Source organism: Ambystoma mexicanum, chromosome 1p (assembly GCF_040938575.1).
Source record: "Ambystoma mexicanum isolate Mex_15411 chromosome 1p, UKY_AmexF1_1, whole genome shotgun sequence".
Classification (NCBI taxonomy): Eukaryota; Metazoa; Chordata; class Amphibia; order Caudata; family Ambystomatidae; genus Ambystoma; species Ambystoma mexicanum.
In genome coordinates this window covers 3550956-3566605 of record NC_090921.1, presented here as the reverse complement: position 1 = coordinate 3566605, position 15650 = coordinate 3550956, and the positions used below count along the sequence as shown (strand labels likewise).

At 47.8% G+C, this 15650-nt stretch overlaps 4 non-coding genes across 4 annotated transcripts; all 4 read right to left on the bottom strand.

Moving 5' to 3' along the window:
* Nucleotides 1-2573: 2573 nt before the first annotated feature.
* TRNAI-AAU (transfer RNA isoleucine (anticodon AAU)) lies at nt 2574-2647 on the bottom strand. Its single transcript has one exon. It is a non-coding gene; the product is annotated as a tRNA-Ile (tRNA).
* Nucleotides 2648-6151: 3504 nt separating this feature from the next.
* TRNAI-AAU (transfer RNA isoleucine (anticodon AAU)) lies at nt 6152-6225 on the bottom strand. The gene has a single exon. It is a non-coding gene; the product is annotated as a tRNA-Ile (tRNA).
* Nucleotides 6226-9725: 3500 nt separating this feature from the next.
* Nucleotides 9726-9799, bottom strand: TRNAI-AAU (transfer RNA isoleucine (anticodon AAU)). The gene has a single exon. It is a non-coding gene; the product is annotated as a tRNA-Ile (tRNA).
* A 3504-nt stretch (nt 9800-13303) lies between these two features.
* Nucleotides 13304-13377, bottom strand: TRNAI-AAU (transfer RNA isoleucine (anticodon AAU)). The gene has a single exon. It is a non-coding gene; the product is annotated as a tRNA-Ile (tRNA).
* Nucleotides 13378-15650: the final 2273 nt, after the last annotated feature.

Below are 15650 nucleotides of genomic sequence, written 5' to 3'. Positions count from 1 at the left end.
AGTCCAGCCCTCCTCCTGTTTCAGAGTACAGAGCCACCAGGCAGCCCGCACTGGACGGTTGCACCTGCTGCTTGCAGGTGACAGCACTTCGGTTTAGAAAAAAAGAAAAGGCAATTACTTTTTTTCTAATCCGTAGTGCTGACACCTGCAGGCAGCTTGTGTAACCGTGCAGCCGCTGCACGGGCGGCCTCAGATGTCAGCATGGCTGGGGCTAGTCGGGGGTGAGTCCCCGGCAGGGCCCCGGCTTAGGAGCCTTTTCTGGAGACTGCCGGATCTCGGCCCATGCTAGCCCCAGCCCACTTAAAGCTCTGCCTCTAAGTATCAAAGACTGATGATGCTCCTTGAAATGTCTTTTTTCCGGGAAGTCACTTCTGTCCGTGTATCTCACCAGGAACTGGATGTGTTGCCTGCAGGTTACATATCGATTGCTGTGGTAGGTGCATTAACCAACTAGGCGAGCTTATCAGGTGTCAAACCTGGGACTTGCAAGGCACACATGCACACAAACACATGCTGCAAAAAACTGGACTTCCTCTGAGGCATCAGGTTGAATGTTGGTGCATGTCCCTTCCTTCATCTAGAATTACTTCCATTGGCCAATGGCAACCATTTTCCACCCCAATGTTGAGGATATTTAGTTTCACAAAGAGAGATTAATCATTGGGGGTGCGAGGCATGTAAAATCTGGCCCAGCATTAAGTCTTTGTCTTCACCCTGGGGTGTATGTTGATATGGGCAGAGATGTCTCCTGCCACTGTACCCGGGGACGTCAGTTGGGGGTTGCTAGAGGTCGCATCTGCGACCTCTGAGGTCTCCCTTGCGACATCTGTGTTCTCCCTTGCAACCTCTTGAAAAAAGTTCTCTTTTTTTGTTTTTTTGGGGGGGTTTTGTAATGCAAGCTCCTAGGCTGTGGCCAGCACCATGTAGCTCTTTACTTCTGGAGTGGCTGGCTTTCTTGTTCAGGGCCGTTAAAAAAAATAAGAAAAATAAGAACAGGAGTGCCAAAAGTCTAACACTTTCAGCACTGACCCTAAATAAGAAAGAATAGGAATACCAAATAATGTGTCTTTCTGGAATGCTATACAATCATTGCTAGACTCATTAAAGGTTTATTTCAGGCACACTTCAGGGGGTGAGTCACTGATTTAGTCTGTTCTTAAACGCCTCAACTCAGCCTTTCATCTTTCTGAGGTCGATAAATGAGTACCAACACATGTTGGGTGATATTGGGTGTATATTTTTACAATATAAAGCGCTTAAGCGTAAGTGCTATATAATAACACATCATTATCATTTGGTCATGGACTTCTGCTTGCATTCACAGTAATTTGGGGATATGGGCCTATACACTCTGATCTTAACAATACATATGGCGTTCCATTCTTGTATGAAATGTACATCACATTATGTACATCACACTATAGTGATATTGTAACCATATTTTTCGTGGTGTACAATGCTATGTGATGCCACTTGCTGTTTCGTCAACGGGTGAAAGGTTGTGTTCCATCGCTTCCTGCGATATCACTTCAGGGTGGGGTCAAATGACATCACTTCCTGTGATGTCATCAGGGGGTCAAGGGTCGTGTGATGTCACTTCCGCTACCCCTGGCATTTTGGTGAAATGACGTCCCTTTGGTGTTGCTGCCTGTTAATGATTGCTTAAACAGTCTCTCCTCTCAAAGCTGTGAGATTTGTTGTGCTCTTGCTTACTCCCCATTCCAAGCCGCTTCTACCCCGCCGTACTGAGCATCGTTGCGCAGTCATGCCTCCTGCCTGCAACATTTTCAGTTAAGTGGGTGATAGCCCTGTTATCATTTGCCAGATGCCTTCTCCATTTACAGGAATTGTAATCAATTGCCTTTGCACTCACACATTTGCCGGGCATGGTTATCATTTGCACAGGTAATCAATCAGTTGCCATTCTTTGGCAATGACTGCCCAGGTCCCATAGCATTTGCCAGGATCAGAAGCTGGGCACGGCTAAGTGGGGCAGGGATGCTGCTGATAGGATATCCCAGCAGGTCCTTGACCTATTCCAAACAATGAGACCTTGTAGAGGAAACCAAGAGGAAAGATTGGTACACAGCGATTTGATTGATGGGGGGCCTGCAAAAAAGGGGGGATTCTCAGGGGGTGTCCAAAGTTTAAGTTACCCATGGCGGGCCAGAGGGGTGCTGTGCTGCGATGTTGGGCCCATCTCCTCCCCGCAGGGTGATCCGACTCCCACAATTCAGAAGCCAGAAGACTCCTGAGATGTCAGCACACTGCAAACTTGGAGTGATGTTATCAATTTGGGACTGGCGGGAAATACCTGTTCTGCCACCGCCGGCTAAGAAGAGGAGGACCACGGATAGACTGCCTTCTTGCAGTCCTTTTGCTACAGCACTAGGACATGTAGTCATTTCAGGAGCCAAAGAACTGTTTTTGGCATTAGCCAGAGGACGTCTTTGCTTATATTGTGCTATTACTCAGAATTCCACATCGGCTTATTATTTTACAGATTTCATAATCGTCCAATGAGAGTTCTTCATTCATGACGCTCCAATTTTAAAAGGAAACTTAAAAAGGTGTGGCCAGTACGGGGATCGAACCCGCGACCTTGGCTTTATTAGCACCACGCTCTAACCAACTGAGCTAACCGGCCATTAATACTCACGGCCACAGCAACAGCTACTAGCAGCCGCTGTCAGCAGAAAAATGTTCTTAGTACATTCCTATTGAGCCCTTAGCGCCTACAGTCAGCACATGGGAAGGCGACTTGCAGCCCATGAGACGCGCCTGACAAGATGGAGCAGGTGACATCTAGACCATTCTTTGGCATGCGCTGGATAAGAGCATTTGCACAAGATGTCGTCTTTGGGCCAGTTACAACCACTTTTGGGAAGGCTTACTGCTGCCACGGACTGCTGCTATTATAGACTCCACGCTCGAGGCTACATTATGAGGGGCAGCTGTCCTGGCCCAGCCTCAATGCCTAATGACTATAGAGTTGCTCCATATATAATACTAGTCCAATTTAGGTATTTTGCACCACAAAGTTATTTGCCACTTGGCTTACTTATGGCAACCTATTCTAAAATCACTTCCAAGGTGACTCTAAGCAGTGCTTTAAGTGGGATTAGAAATTGAGGGGGGCTCTCGTTAGGGGGCGTGGCCTAGGCATGGGTGTGCTTAGTCCACGCCACCATTAAGAACCCCCCTCACCTAAGAGTTGGGGGCTGCTAAAAGAAGCAGAGCTGGGATGCACTGGCATTATTACCTTTAATGCGCACAGCCCCTCCTTTTAAACAAAAGAAGCGGCTAAGCGGAGCAAAGGTGTGACCCCAGAATGTCACAGCACACACCCAGCAGGCAGCCTTTTCATTCAAGGAGCCACATGCTGCAATGCTTTACCACAGGCTCCTTGAATGAAAGTGATGCCTGCTGCTGATGGCTCTGTACTCTGAAACAGGAGGAGGTCTGAACTGCCCAGCTTGCCTTTTGTTTCTGAGTAAATAGCCATCAGCCAGCGTGAGTAGCGCAGGGGCTTCATGCTGGGTGATGGCTATTTACTCAGAAACAAAAGGAGGCCTGGCAGTCCAGCCCTCCTCCTGTTTCAGAGTACAGAGCCACCAGGCAGCACGCACTGGACGGTTGCACCTGCTGTTTGCAGGTGACAGCACTTCGGTTTAGAAAAAAAGAAAAGGCAATTACTTTTTTTCTAATCCGTAGTGCTGACACCTGCAGGCAGCTTGTGTAACCGTGCAGGCGCTGCACGGTAGGCCTCAGGTGTCAGCATGGCTGGGGCTAGTCGGGGGTGAGTCCCCGGCAGGGCCCCGGCTTAGGAGCCTTTTCTGGAGACTGCCGGATCTCGGCCCATGCTAGCCCCAGCCCACTTAAAGCTCTGCCTCTAAGTATCAAAGACTGATGATGCTCCTTGAAATGTCTTTTTTCCGGGAAGTCACTTCTGTCCGTGTATCTCACCAGGAACTGGATGTGTTGCCTGCAGGTTACATATCGATTGCTGTGGTAGGTGCATTAACCAACTAGGCGAGCTTATCAGGTGTCAAACCTGGGACTTGCAAGGCACACATGCACACAAACACATGCTGCAAAAAACTGGACTTCCTCTGAGGCATCAGGTTGAATGTTGGTGCATGTCCCTTCCTTCATCTAGTATTACTTCCATTGGCCAATGGCAACCATTTTCCACCCCAATGTTGAGGATATTTAGTTTCACAAAGAGAGATTAATCATTGGGGGTGCGAGGCATGTAAAATCTGGCCCAGCATTAAGTCTTTGTCTTCACCCTGGGGTGTATGTTGATATGGGCAGAGATGTCTCCTGCCACTGTACCCGGGGACGTCAGTTGGGGGTTGCTAGAGGTCGCATCTGCGACCTCTGAGGTCTCCCTTGCGACATCTGTGTTCTCCCTTGCAACCTCTTGAAAAAAGTTCTCTTTTTTTGTTTTTTTGGGGGGGTTTTGTAATGCAAGCTCCTAGGCTGTGGCCAGCACCATGTAGCTCTTTACTTCTGGAGTGGCTGGCTTTCTTGTTCAGGGCCGTTAAAAAAAATAAGAAAAATAAGAACAGGAGTGCCAAAAGTCTAACACTTTCAGCACTGACCCTAAATAAGAAAGAATAGGAATACCAAATAATGTGTCTTTCTGGAATGCTATACAATCATTGCTAGACTCATTAAAGGTTTATTTCAGGCACACTTCAGGGGGTGAGTCACTGATTTAGTCTGTTCTTAAAAGCCTCAACTCAGCCTTTCATCTTTCTGAGGTCGATAAATGAGTACCAACACATGTTGGGTGATATTGGGTGTATATTTTTACAATATAAAGCGCTTAAGCGTAAGTGCTATATAATAACACATCATTATCATTTGGTCATGGACTTCTGCTTGCATTCACAGTAATTTGGGGATATGGGCCTATACACTCTGATCTTAACAATACATATGGCGTTCCATTCTTGTATGAAATGTACATCACATTATGTACATCACACTATAGTGATATTGTAACCATATTTTTCGTGGTGTACAATGCTATGTGATGCCACTTGCTGTTTCGTCAACGGGTGAAAGGTTGTGTTCCATCGCTTCCTGCGATATCACTTCAGGGTGGGGTCAAATGACATCACTTCCTGTGATGTCATCAGGGGGTCAAGGGTCGTGTGATGTCACTTCCGCTACCCCTGGCATTTTGGTGAAATGACGTTCCTTTGGTGTTGCTGCCTGTTAATGATTGCTTAAACACTCTCTCCTCTCAAAGCTGTGAGATTTGTTGTGCTCTTGCTTACTCCCCATTCCAAGCCGCTTCTACCCCGCCGTACTGAGCATCGTTGCGCAGTCATGCCTCCTGCCTGCAACATTTTCAGTTAAGTGGGTGATAGCCCTGTTATCATTTGCCAGATGCCTTCTCCATTTACAGGAATTGTAATCAATTGCCTTTGCACTCACACATTTGCCGGGCATGGTTATCATTTGCACAGGTAATCAATCAGTTGCCATTCTTTGGCAATGACTGCCCAGGTCCCATAGCATTTGCCAGGATCAGAAGCTGGGCACGGCTAAGTGGGGCAGGGATGCTGCTGATAGGATATCCCAGCAGGTCCTTTACCTATTCCAAACAATGAGACCTTGTAGAGGAAACCAAGAGGAAAGATTGGTACACAGCGATTTGATTGATGGGGGGCCTGCAAAAAAGGGGGGATTCTCAGGGGGTGTCCAAAGTTTAAGTTACCCATGGCGGGCCAGAGGGGTGCTGTGCTGCGATGTTGGGCCCATCTCCTCCCCGCAGGGTGATCCGACTCCCACAATTCAGAAGCCAGAAGACTCCTGAGATGTCAGCACACTGCAAACTTGGAGTGATGTTATCAATTTGGGACTGGCGGGAAATACCTGTTCTGCCACCGCCGGCTAAGAAGAGGAGGACCACGGATAGACTGCCTTCTTGCAGTCCTTTTGCTACAGCACTAGGACATGTAGTCATTTCAGGAGCCAAAGAACTGTTTTTGGCATTAGCCAGAGGACGTCTTTGCTTATATTGTGCTATTACTCAGAATTCCACATCGGCTTATTATTTTACAGATTTCATATTCGTCCAATGAGAGTTCTTCATTCATGACGCTCCAATTTTAAAAGGAAACTTAAAAAGGTGTGGCCAGTACGGGGATCGAACCCGCGACCTTGGCGTTATTAGCACCACGCTCTAACCAACTGAGCTAACCGGCCATTAATACTCACTGTCACAGCAACAGCTACTAGCAGCCGCTGTCAGCAGAAAAATGTTCTTAGTACATTCCTATTGAGCCCTTAGCGCCTACAGTCAGCACATGGGAAGGCGACTTGCAGCCCATGAGACGCGCCTGACAAGATGGAGCAGGTGACATCTAGACCATTCTTTGGCATGCGCTGGATAAGAGCATTTGCACAAGATGTCGTCTTTGGGCCAGTTACAACCACTTTTGGGAAGGCTTACTGCTGCCACGGACTGCTGCTATTATAGACTCCACGCTCGAGGCTACATTATGAGGTGCAGCTGTCCTGGCCAAGCCTCAATGCCTAATGACTATAGAGTTGCTCCATATATAATACTAGTCCAATTTAGGTATTTTGCACCACAAAGTTATTTGCCACTTGGCTTACTTATGGCAACCTATTCTAAAGTCACTTTCAAGGTGACTCTAAGCAGTGCTTTAAGTGGGATTAGAAATTGAGGGGGGCTCTCGTTAGGGGGCGTGGCCTAGGCATGGGTGTGCTTAGTCCACGCCACCATTAAGAACCCCCCTCACCTAAGAGTTGGGGGCTGCTAAAAGAAGCAGAGCTGGGATGCACTGGCATTATTACCTTTAATGCGCACAGCCCCTCCTTTTAAACAAAAGAAGCGGCTAAGCGGAGCAAAGGTGTGACCCCAGAATGCCACAGCACACACCCAGCAGGCAGCCTTTTCATTCAAGGAGCCACATGCTGCAATGCTTTACCACAGGCTCCTTGAATGAAAGTGATGCCTGCTGCTGATGGCTCTGTACTCTGAAACAGGAGGAGGTCTGAACTGCCCAGCTTGCCTTTTGTTTCTGAGTAAATAGCCATCAGCCAGCGTGAGTAGCGCAGGGGCTTCATGCTGGGTGATGGCTATTTACTCAGAAACAAAAGGAGGCCTGGCAGTCCAGCCCTCCTCCTGTTTCAGAGTACAGAGCCACCAGGCAGCACGCACTGGACGGTTGCACCTGCTGTTTGCAGGTGACAGCACTTCAGTTTAGAAAAAAAGAAAAGGCAATTACTTTTTTTCTAATCCGTAGTGCTGACACCTGCAGGCAGCTTGTGTAACCGTGCAGCCGCTGCACGGTAGGCCTCAGGTGTCAGCATGGCTGGGGCTAGTCGGGGGTGAGTCCCCGGCAGGGCCCCGGTTTAGGAGCCTTTTCTGGAGACTGCCGGATCTCGGCCCATGCTAGCCCCAGCCCACTTAAAGCTCTGCCTCTAAGTATCAAAGACTGATGATGCTCCTTGAAATGTCTTTTTTCCGGGAAGTCACTTCTGTCCGTGTATCTCACCAGGAACTGGATGTGTTGCCTGCAGGTTACATATCGATTGCTGTGGTAGGTGCATTAACCCACTAGGCGAGCTTATCAGGTGTCAAACCTGGGACTTGCAAGACACACATGCACACAAACACATGCTGCAAAAAACTGGACTTCCTCTGAGGCATCAGGTTGAATGTTGGTGCATGTCCCTTCCTTCATCTAGTATTACTTCCATTGGCCAATGGCAACCATTTTCCACCCCAATGTTGAGGATATTTAGTTTCACAAAGAGAGATTAATCATTGGGGGTGCGAGGCATGTAAAATCTGGCCCAGCATTAAGTCTTTGTCTTCACCCTGGGGCGTATGTTGATATGGGCAGAGATGTCTCCAGCCACTGTACCCGGGGACGTCAGTTGGGGGTTGCTAGAGGTCGCATCTGCGACCTCTGAGGTCTCCCTTGCGACATCTGTGTTCTCCCTTGCAACCTCTTGAAAAAAGTTCTCTTTTTTTGTTTTTTTGGGGGGGTTTTGTAATGCAAGCTCCTAGGCTGTGGCCAGCACCATGTAGCTCTTTACTTCTGGAGTGGCTTGCTTTCTTGTTCAGGGCCGTTAAAAAAAATAAGAAAAATAAGAACAGGAGTGCCAAAAGTCTAACACTTTCAGCACTGACCCTAAATAAGAAAGAATAGGAATACCAAATAATGTGTCTTTCTGGAATGCTATACAATCATTGCTAGACTCATTAAAGGTTTATTTCAGGCACACTTCAGGGGGTGAGTCACTGATTTAGTCTGTTCTTAAACGCCTCAACTCAGCCTTTCATCTTTCTGAGGTCGATAAATGAGTACCAACACATGTTGGGTGATATTGGGTGTATATTTTTACAATATAAAGCGCTTAAGCGTAAGTGCTATATAATAACACATCATTATCATTTGGTCATGGACTTCTGCTTGCATTCACAGTAATTTGGGAATATGGGCCTATACACTCTGATCTTAACAATACATATGGCAATCCATTCTTGTATGAAATGTACATCACATTATGTACATCACACTATAGTGATATTGTAACCATATTTTTCGTGGTGTACAATGCTATGTGATGCCACTTGCTGTTTCGTCAACGGGTGAAAGGTTGTGTTCCATCGCTTCCTGCGATATCACTTCAGGGTGGGGTCAAATGACATCACTTCCTGTGATGTCATCAGGGGGTCAAGGGTCGTGTGATTTCACTTCCGCTACCCCTGGCATTTTGGTGAAATGACGTCCCTTTGGGGTTGCTGCCTGTTGTTTAAACACTCACTCTCTGCTCTCAAAGCTGTGAGATTTGTTGTGCTCTTGCTTACTCCCCATTCCAAGCCGCTTCTACCCCGCCGTACTGAGCATCGTTGCGCAGTCATGCCTCCTGCCTGCAGCATTTTCAGTTGAGTGGGTGACAGCCCTGTTATCCTTTGCCAGATACCTGCTCCATTTACAGGAATTCTAATCAATTGCCTTTGCACTCACACATTTGCCGGGCATGGTTATCATTTGCACAGGTAATCAATCAGTTGCCATTCTTTGGCAATGACTGCCCAGGTCCCATAGCATTTGTCAGGATCAGAAGCTGGGCACGGCTAAGTGGGGCAGGGATGCTGCTGATAGGATATCCCAGCAGGTCCTTGACCTATTCCAAACAATGAGACCTTGTAGAGGAAACCAAGAGGAAAGATTGGTACACAGCGATTTGATTGATGGGGGGCCTGCAAAAAAGGGGGGATTCTCAGGGGGTGTCCAAAGTTTAAGTTACCCATGGCGGGCCAGAGGGGTGCTGTGCTGCGATGTTGGGCCCATCTCCTCCCCGCGGGTGATCCGACTCCCACAATTCAGAAGCCAGAAGACTCCTGAGATGTCAGCACACTGCAAACTTGGAGTGATGTTATCAATTTGGAACTGGTGGGAAATACCTGTGTTGCCACCGCCGGCTAAGAAGAGGAGGACCACGGATAGACTGCCTTCTTGCAGTCCTTTTGCTACAGCACTAGGACATGTAGTCATTTCAGGAGCCAAAGAACTGTTTTTGGCATTAGCCAGAGGACGTCTTTGCTTATATTGTGCTATTACTCAGAATTCCACATCGGCTTATTATTTTACAGATTTCATATTCGTCCAATGAGAGTTCTTCATTCATGACGCTCCAATTTTAAAAGGAAACTTAAAAAGGTGTGGCCAGTACGGGGATCGAACCCGCGACCTTGGCGTTATTAGCACCACGCTCTAACCAACTGAGCTAACCGGCCATTAATACTCACTGTCACAGCAACAGCTACTAGCAGCCACTGTCAGCATAAAAATGTTCTTAGTACATTCCTATTGAGCCCTTAGCGCCTACAGTCAGCACATGGGAAGGCGACTTGCAGCCCAGGAGACGCGCCTGACAAGATGGAGCAGGTGACATCTAGACCATTCTTTGGCATGCACTGGATAAGAGCATTTGCACAAGATGTCGTCTTTGGGCCAGTTACAACCACTTTTGGGAAGGCTTACTGCTGCCACGGACTGCGGCCAATATAGACTCCACGCTCGGGGCTACATTATGAGGGGCAGCTGTCCTGGCCAAGCCTCAATGCCTAATGACTATAGAGTTGCTCCATATATAGTACTAGTGCAATTTAGGTACTTTGCACCACAAAGTTACTTGCCACTTGGCTTACTTATAGCAACCTATTCTAAAGTCACTTCCAAGGTGACTCTAAGCAGTGCTTTAAGTGTGATTAGAAATTGAGGGGGGCTCTCGTTAGGGGGTGTGGCCTAGGCATGGGTGTGCTTAGTCCACGCCCCCATCAAAAGCCCCCCTCGCCTAAGAGGTGGGGGCTGCTAAAAGAAGCAGAGCTGGGATGCACTGGCATTATTACTTTTAATGCGCACAGCCCCTACTTTTAAACAAAAGAAGCGGCTAAGCGGAGCAAAGGTGTGACCCCAGAATGCCACAGCACACACCCAGCAGGCAGCCTTTTCATTCAAGGAGCCACATGCTGCAATGCTTTACCACAGGCTCCTTGAATGAAAGTGATGCCTGCTGCTGATGGCTCTGTACTCTGAAACAGGAGGAGGTCTGAACTGCCCAGCTTGCCTTTTGTTTCTGAGTAAATAGCCATCAGCCAGCGTGAGTAGCGCAGGGGCTTCATGCTGGGTGATGGCTATTTACTCAGAAACAAAAGGAGGCCTGGCAGTCCAGCCCTCCTCCTGTTTCAGAGTACAGAGCCACCAGGCAGCCCGCACTGGACGGTTGCACCTGCTGCTTGCAGGTGACAGCACTTCGGTTTAGAAAAAAAGAAAAGGCAATTACTTTTTTTCTAATCCGTAGTGCTGACACCTGCAGGCAGCTTGTGTAACCGTGCAGCCGCTGCACGGGCGGCCTCAGATGTCAGCATGGCTGGGGCTAGTCGGGGGTGAGTCCCCGGCAGGGCCCCGGCTTAGGAGCCTTTTCTGGAGACTGCCGGATCTCGGCCCATGCTAGCCCCAGCCCACTTAAAGCTCTGCCTCTAAGTATCAAAGACTGATGATGCTCCTTGAAATGTCTTTTTTCCGGGAAGTCACTTCTGTCCGTGTATCTCACCAGGAACTGGATGTGTTGCCTGCAGGTTACATATCGATTGCTGTGGTAGGTGCATTAACCCACTAGGCGAGCTTATCAGGTGTCAAACCTGGGACTTGCAAGGCACACATGCACACAAACACATGCTGCAAAAAACTGGACTTCCTCTGAGGCATCAGGTTGAATGTTGGTGCATGTCCCTTCCTTCATCTAGTATTACTTCCATTGGCCAATGGCAACCATTTTCCACCCCAATGTTGAGGATATTTAGTTTCACAAAGAGAGATTAATCATTGGGGGTGCGAGGCATGTAAAATCTGGCCCAGCATTAAGTCTTTGTCTTCACCCTGGGGTGTATGTTGATATGGGCAGAGATGTCTCCTGCCACTGTACCCGGGGACGTCAGTTGGGGGTTGCTAGAGGTCGCATCTGCGACCTCTGAGGTCTCCCTTGCGACATCTGTGTTCTCCCTTGCAACCTCTTGAAAAAAGTTCTCTTTTTTTGTTTTTTTGGGGGGGTTTTGTAATGCAAGCTCCTAGGCTGTGGCCAGCACCATGTAGCTCTTTACTTCTGGAGTGGCTGGCTTTCTTGTTCAGGGCCGTTAAAAAAAATAAGAAAAATAAGAACAGGAGTGCCAAAAGTCTAACACTTTCAGCACTGACCCTAAATAAGAAAGAATAGGAATACCAAATAATGTGTCTTTCTGGAATGCTATACAATCATTGCTAGACTCATTAAAGGTTTATTTCAGGCACACTTCAGGGGGTGAGTCACTGATTTAGTCTGTTCTTAAACGCCTCAACTCAGCCTTTCATCTTTCTGAGGTCGATAAATGAGTACCAACACATGTTGGGTGATATTGGGTGTATATTTTTACAATATAAAGCGCTTAAGCGTAAGTGCTATATAATAACACATCATTATCATTTGGTCATGGACTTCTGCTTGCATTCACAGTAATTTGGGAATATGGGCCTATACACTCTGATCTTAACAATACATATGGCGTTCCATTCTTGTATGAAATGTACATCACATTATGTACATCACACTATAGTGATATTGTAACCATATTTTTCGTGGTGTACAATGCTATGTGATGCCACTTGCTGTTTCGTCAACGGGTGAAAGGTTGTGTTCCATCGCTTCCTGCGATATCACTTCAGGGTGGGGTCAAATGACATCACTTCCTGTGATGTCATCAGGGGGTCAAGGGTCGTGTGATGTCACTTCCGCTACCCCTGGCATTTTGGTGAAATGACGTCCCTTTGGTGTTGCTGCCTGTTAATGATTGCTTAAACACTCTCTCCTCTCAAAGCTGTGAGATTTGTTGTGCTCTTGCTTACTCCCCATTCCAAGCCGCTTCTACCCCGCCGTACTGAGCATCGTTGCGCAGTCATGCCTCCTGCCTGCAACATTTTCAGTTGAGTGGGTGATAGCCCTGTTATCATTTGCCAGATGCCTTCTCCATTTACAGGAATTGTAATCAATTGCCTTTGCACTCACACATTTGCCGGGCATGGTTATCATTTGCACAGGTAATCAATCAGTTGCCATTCTTTGGCAATGACTGCCCAGGTCCCATAGCATTTGCCAGGATCAGAAGCTGGGCACGGCTAAGTGGGGCAGGGATGCTGCTGATAGGATATCCCAGCAGGTCCTTGACCTATTCCAAACAATGAGACCTTGTAGAGGAAACCAAGAGGAAAGATTGGTACACAGCGATTTGATTGATGGGGGGCCTGCAAAAAAGGGGGGATTCTCAGGGGGTGTCCAAAGTTTAAGTTACCCATGGCGGGCCAGAGGGGTGCTGTGCTGCGATGTTGGGCCCATCTCCTCCCCGCAGGGTGATCCGACTCCCACAATTCAGAAGCCAGAAGACTCCTGAGATGTCAGCACACTGCAAACTTGGAGTGATGTTATCAATTTGGGACTGGCGGGAAATACCTGTTCTGCCACCGCCGGCTAAGAAGAGGAGGACCACAGATAGACTGCCTTCTTGCAGTCCTTTTGCTACAGCACTAGGACATGTAGTCATTTCAGGAGCCAAAGAACTGTTTTTGGCATTAGCCAGAGGACGTCTTTGCTTATATTGTGCTATTACTCAGAATTCCACATCGGCTTATTATTTTACAGATTTCATATTCGTCCAATGAGAGTTCTTCATTCATGACGCTCCAATTTTAAAAGGAAACTTAAAAAGGTGTGGCCAGTACGGGGATCGAACCCGCGACCTTGGCGTTATTAGCACCACGCTCTAACCAACTGAGCTAACCGGCCATTAATACTCACGGTCACAGCAACAGCTACTAGCAGCTCCTGTCAGCAGAAAAATGTTCTTAGTACATTCCTATTGAGCCCTTAGCGCCTACAGTCAGCACATGGGAAGGCGACTTGCAGCCCATGAGACGCGCCTGACAAGATGGAGCAGGTGACATCTAGACCATTCTTTGGCATGCACTGGATAAGAGCATTTGCACAAGATGTCGTCTTTGGGCCAGTTACAACTACTTTTGGGAAGGCTTACTGCTGCCACGGACTGATGCTATTATAGACTCCACGCTCGAGGCTACATTATGAGGGGCAGCTGTCCTGGCCAAGCCTCAATGCCTAATGACTATAGAGTTGCTCCATATATAATACTAGTCCAATTTAGGTATTTTGCACCACAAAGTTATTTGCCACTTGGCTTACTTATGGCAACCTATTCTAAAGTCACTTCCAAGGTGACTCTAAGCAGTGCTTTAAGTGGGATTAGAAATTGAGGGGGGCTCTCGTTAGGGGGCGTGGCCTAGGCATGGGTGTGCTTAGTCCACGCCCCCATCAAGAACCCCCCTCACCTAAGAGTTGGGGGCTGCTAAAAGAAGCAGAGCTGGGATGCACTGGCATTATTACCTTTAATGCGCACAGCCCCTCCTTTTAAACAAAAGAAGCGGCTAAGCGGAGCAAAGGTGTGACCCCAGAATGCCACAGCACACACCCAGCAGGCAGCCTTTTCATTCAAGGAGCCACATGCTGCAATGCTTTACCACAGGCTCCTTGAATGAAAGTGATGCCTGCTGCTGATGGCTCTGTACTCTGAAACAGGAGGAGGTCTGAACTGCCCAGCTTGCCTTTTGTTTCTGAGTAAATAGCCATCAGCCAGCGTGAGTAGCGCAGGGGCTTCATGCTGGGTGATGGCTATTTACTCAGAAACAAAAGGAGGCCTGGCAGTCCAGCCCTCCTCCTGTTTCAGAGTACAGAGCCACCAGGCAGCCCGCACTGGACGGTTGCACCTGCTGCTTGCAGGTGACAGCACTTCGGTTTAGAAAAAAAGAAAAGGCAATTACTTTTTTTCTAATCCGTAGTGCTGACACCTGCAGGCAGCTTGTGTAACCGTGCAGCCGCTGCACGGTAGGCCTCAGGTGTCAGCATGGCTGGGGCTAGTCGGGGGTGAGTCCCCGGCAGGGCCCCGGCTTAGGAGCCTTTTCTGGAGACTGCCGGATCTCGGCCCATGCTAGCCCCAGCCCACTTAAAGCTCTGCCTCTAAGTATCAAAGACTGATGATGCTCCTTGAAATGTCTTTTTTCCGGGAAGTCACTTCTGTCCGTGTATCTCACCAGGAACTGGATGTGTTGCCTGCAGGTTACATATCGATTGCTGTGGTAGGTGCATTAACCCACTAGGCGAGCTTATCAGGTGTCAAACCTGGGACTTGCAAGACACACATGCACACAAACACATGCTGCAAAAAACTGGACTTCCTCTGAGGCATCAGGTTGAATGTTGGTGCATGTCCCTTCCTTCATCTAGTATTACTTCCATTGGCCAATGGCAACCATTTTCCACCCCAATGTTGAGGATATTTAGTTTCACAAAGAGAGATTAATCATTGGGGGTGCGAGGCATGTAAAATCTGGCCCAGCATTAAGTCTTTGTCTTCACCCTGGGGCGTATGTTGATATGGGCAGAGATGTCTCCTGCCACTGTACCCGGGGACGTCAGTTGGGGGTTGCTAGAGGTCGCATCTGCGACCTCTGAGGTCTCCCTTGCGACATCTGTGTTCTCCCTTGCAACCTCTTGAAAAAAGTTCTCTTTTTTTGTTTTTTTGGGGGGGGTTTGTAATGCAAGCTCCTAGGCTGTGGCCAGCACCATGTAGCTCTTTACTTCTGGAGTGGCTGGCTTTCTTGTTCAGGGCCGTTAAAAAAAATAAGAAAAATAAGAACAGGAGTGCCAAAAGTCTAACACTTTCAGCACTGACCCTAAATAAGAAAGAATAGGAATACCAAATAATGTGTCTTTCTGGAATGCTATACAATCATTGCTAGACTCATTAAAGGTTTATTTCAGGCACACTTCAGGGGGTGAGTCACTGATTTAGTCTGTTCTTAAACGCCTCAACTCAGCCTTTCATCTTTCTGAGGTTGATAAATGAGTACCAACACATGTTGGGTGATATTGGGTGTATATTTTTACAATATAAAGCGCTTAAGCGTAAGTGCTATATAATAACACATCATTATCATTTGGTCATGGACTTCTGCTTGCATTCACAGTAATTTGGGAATATGGGC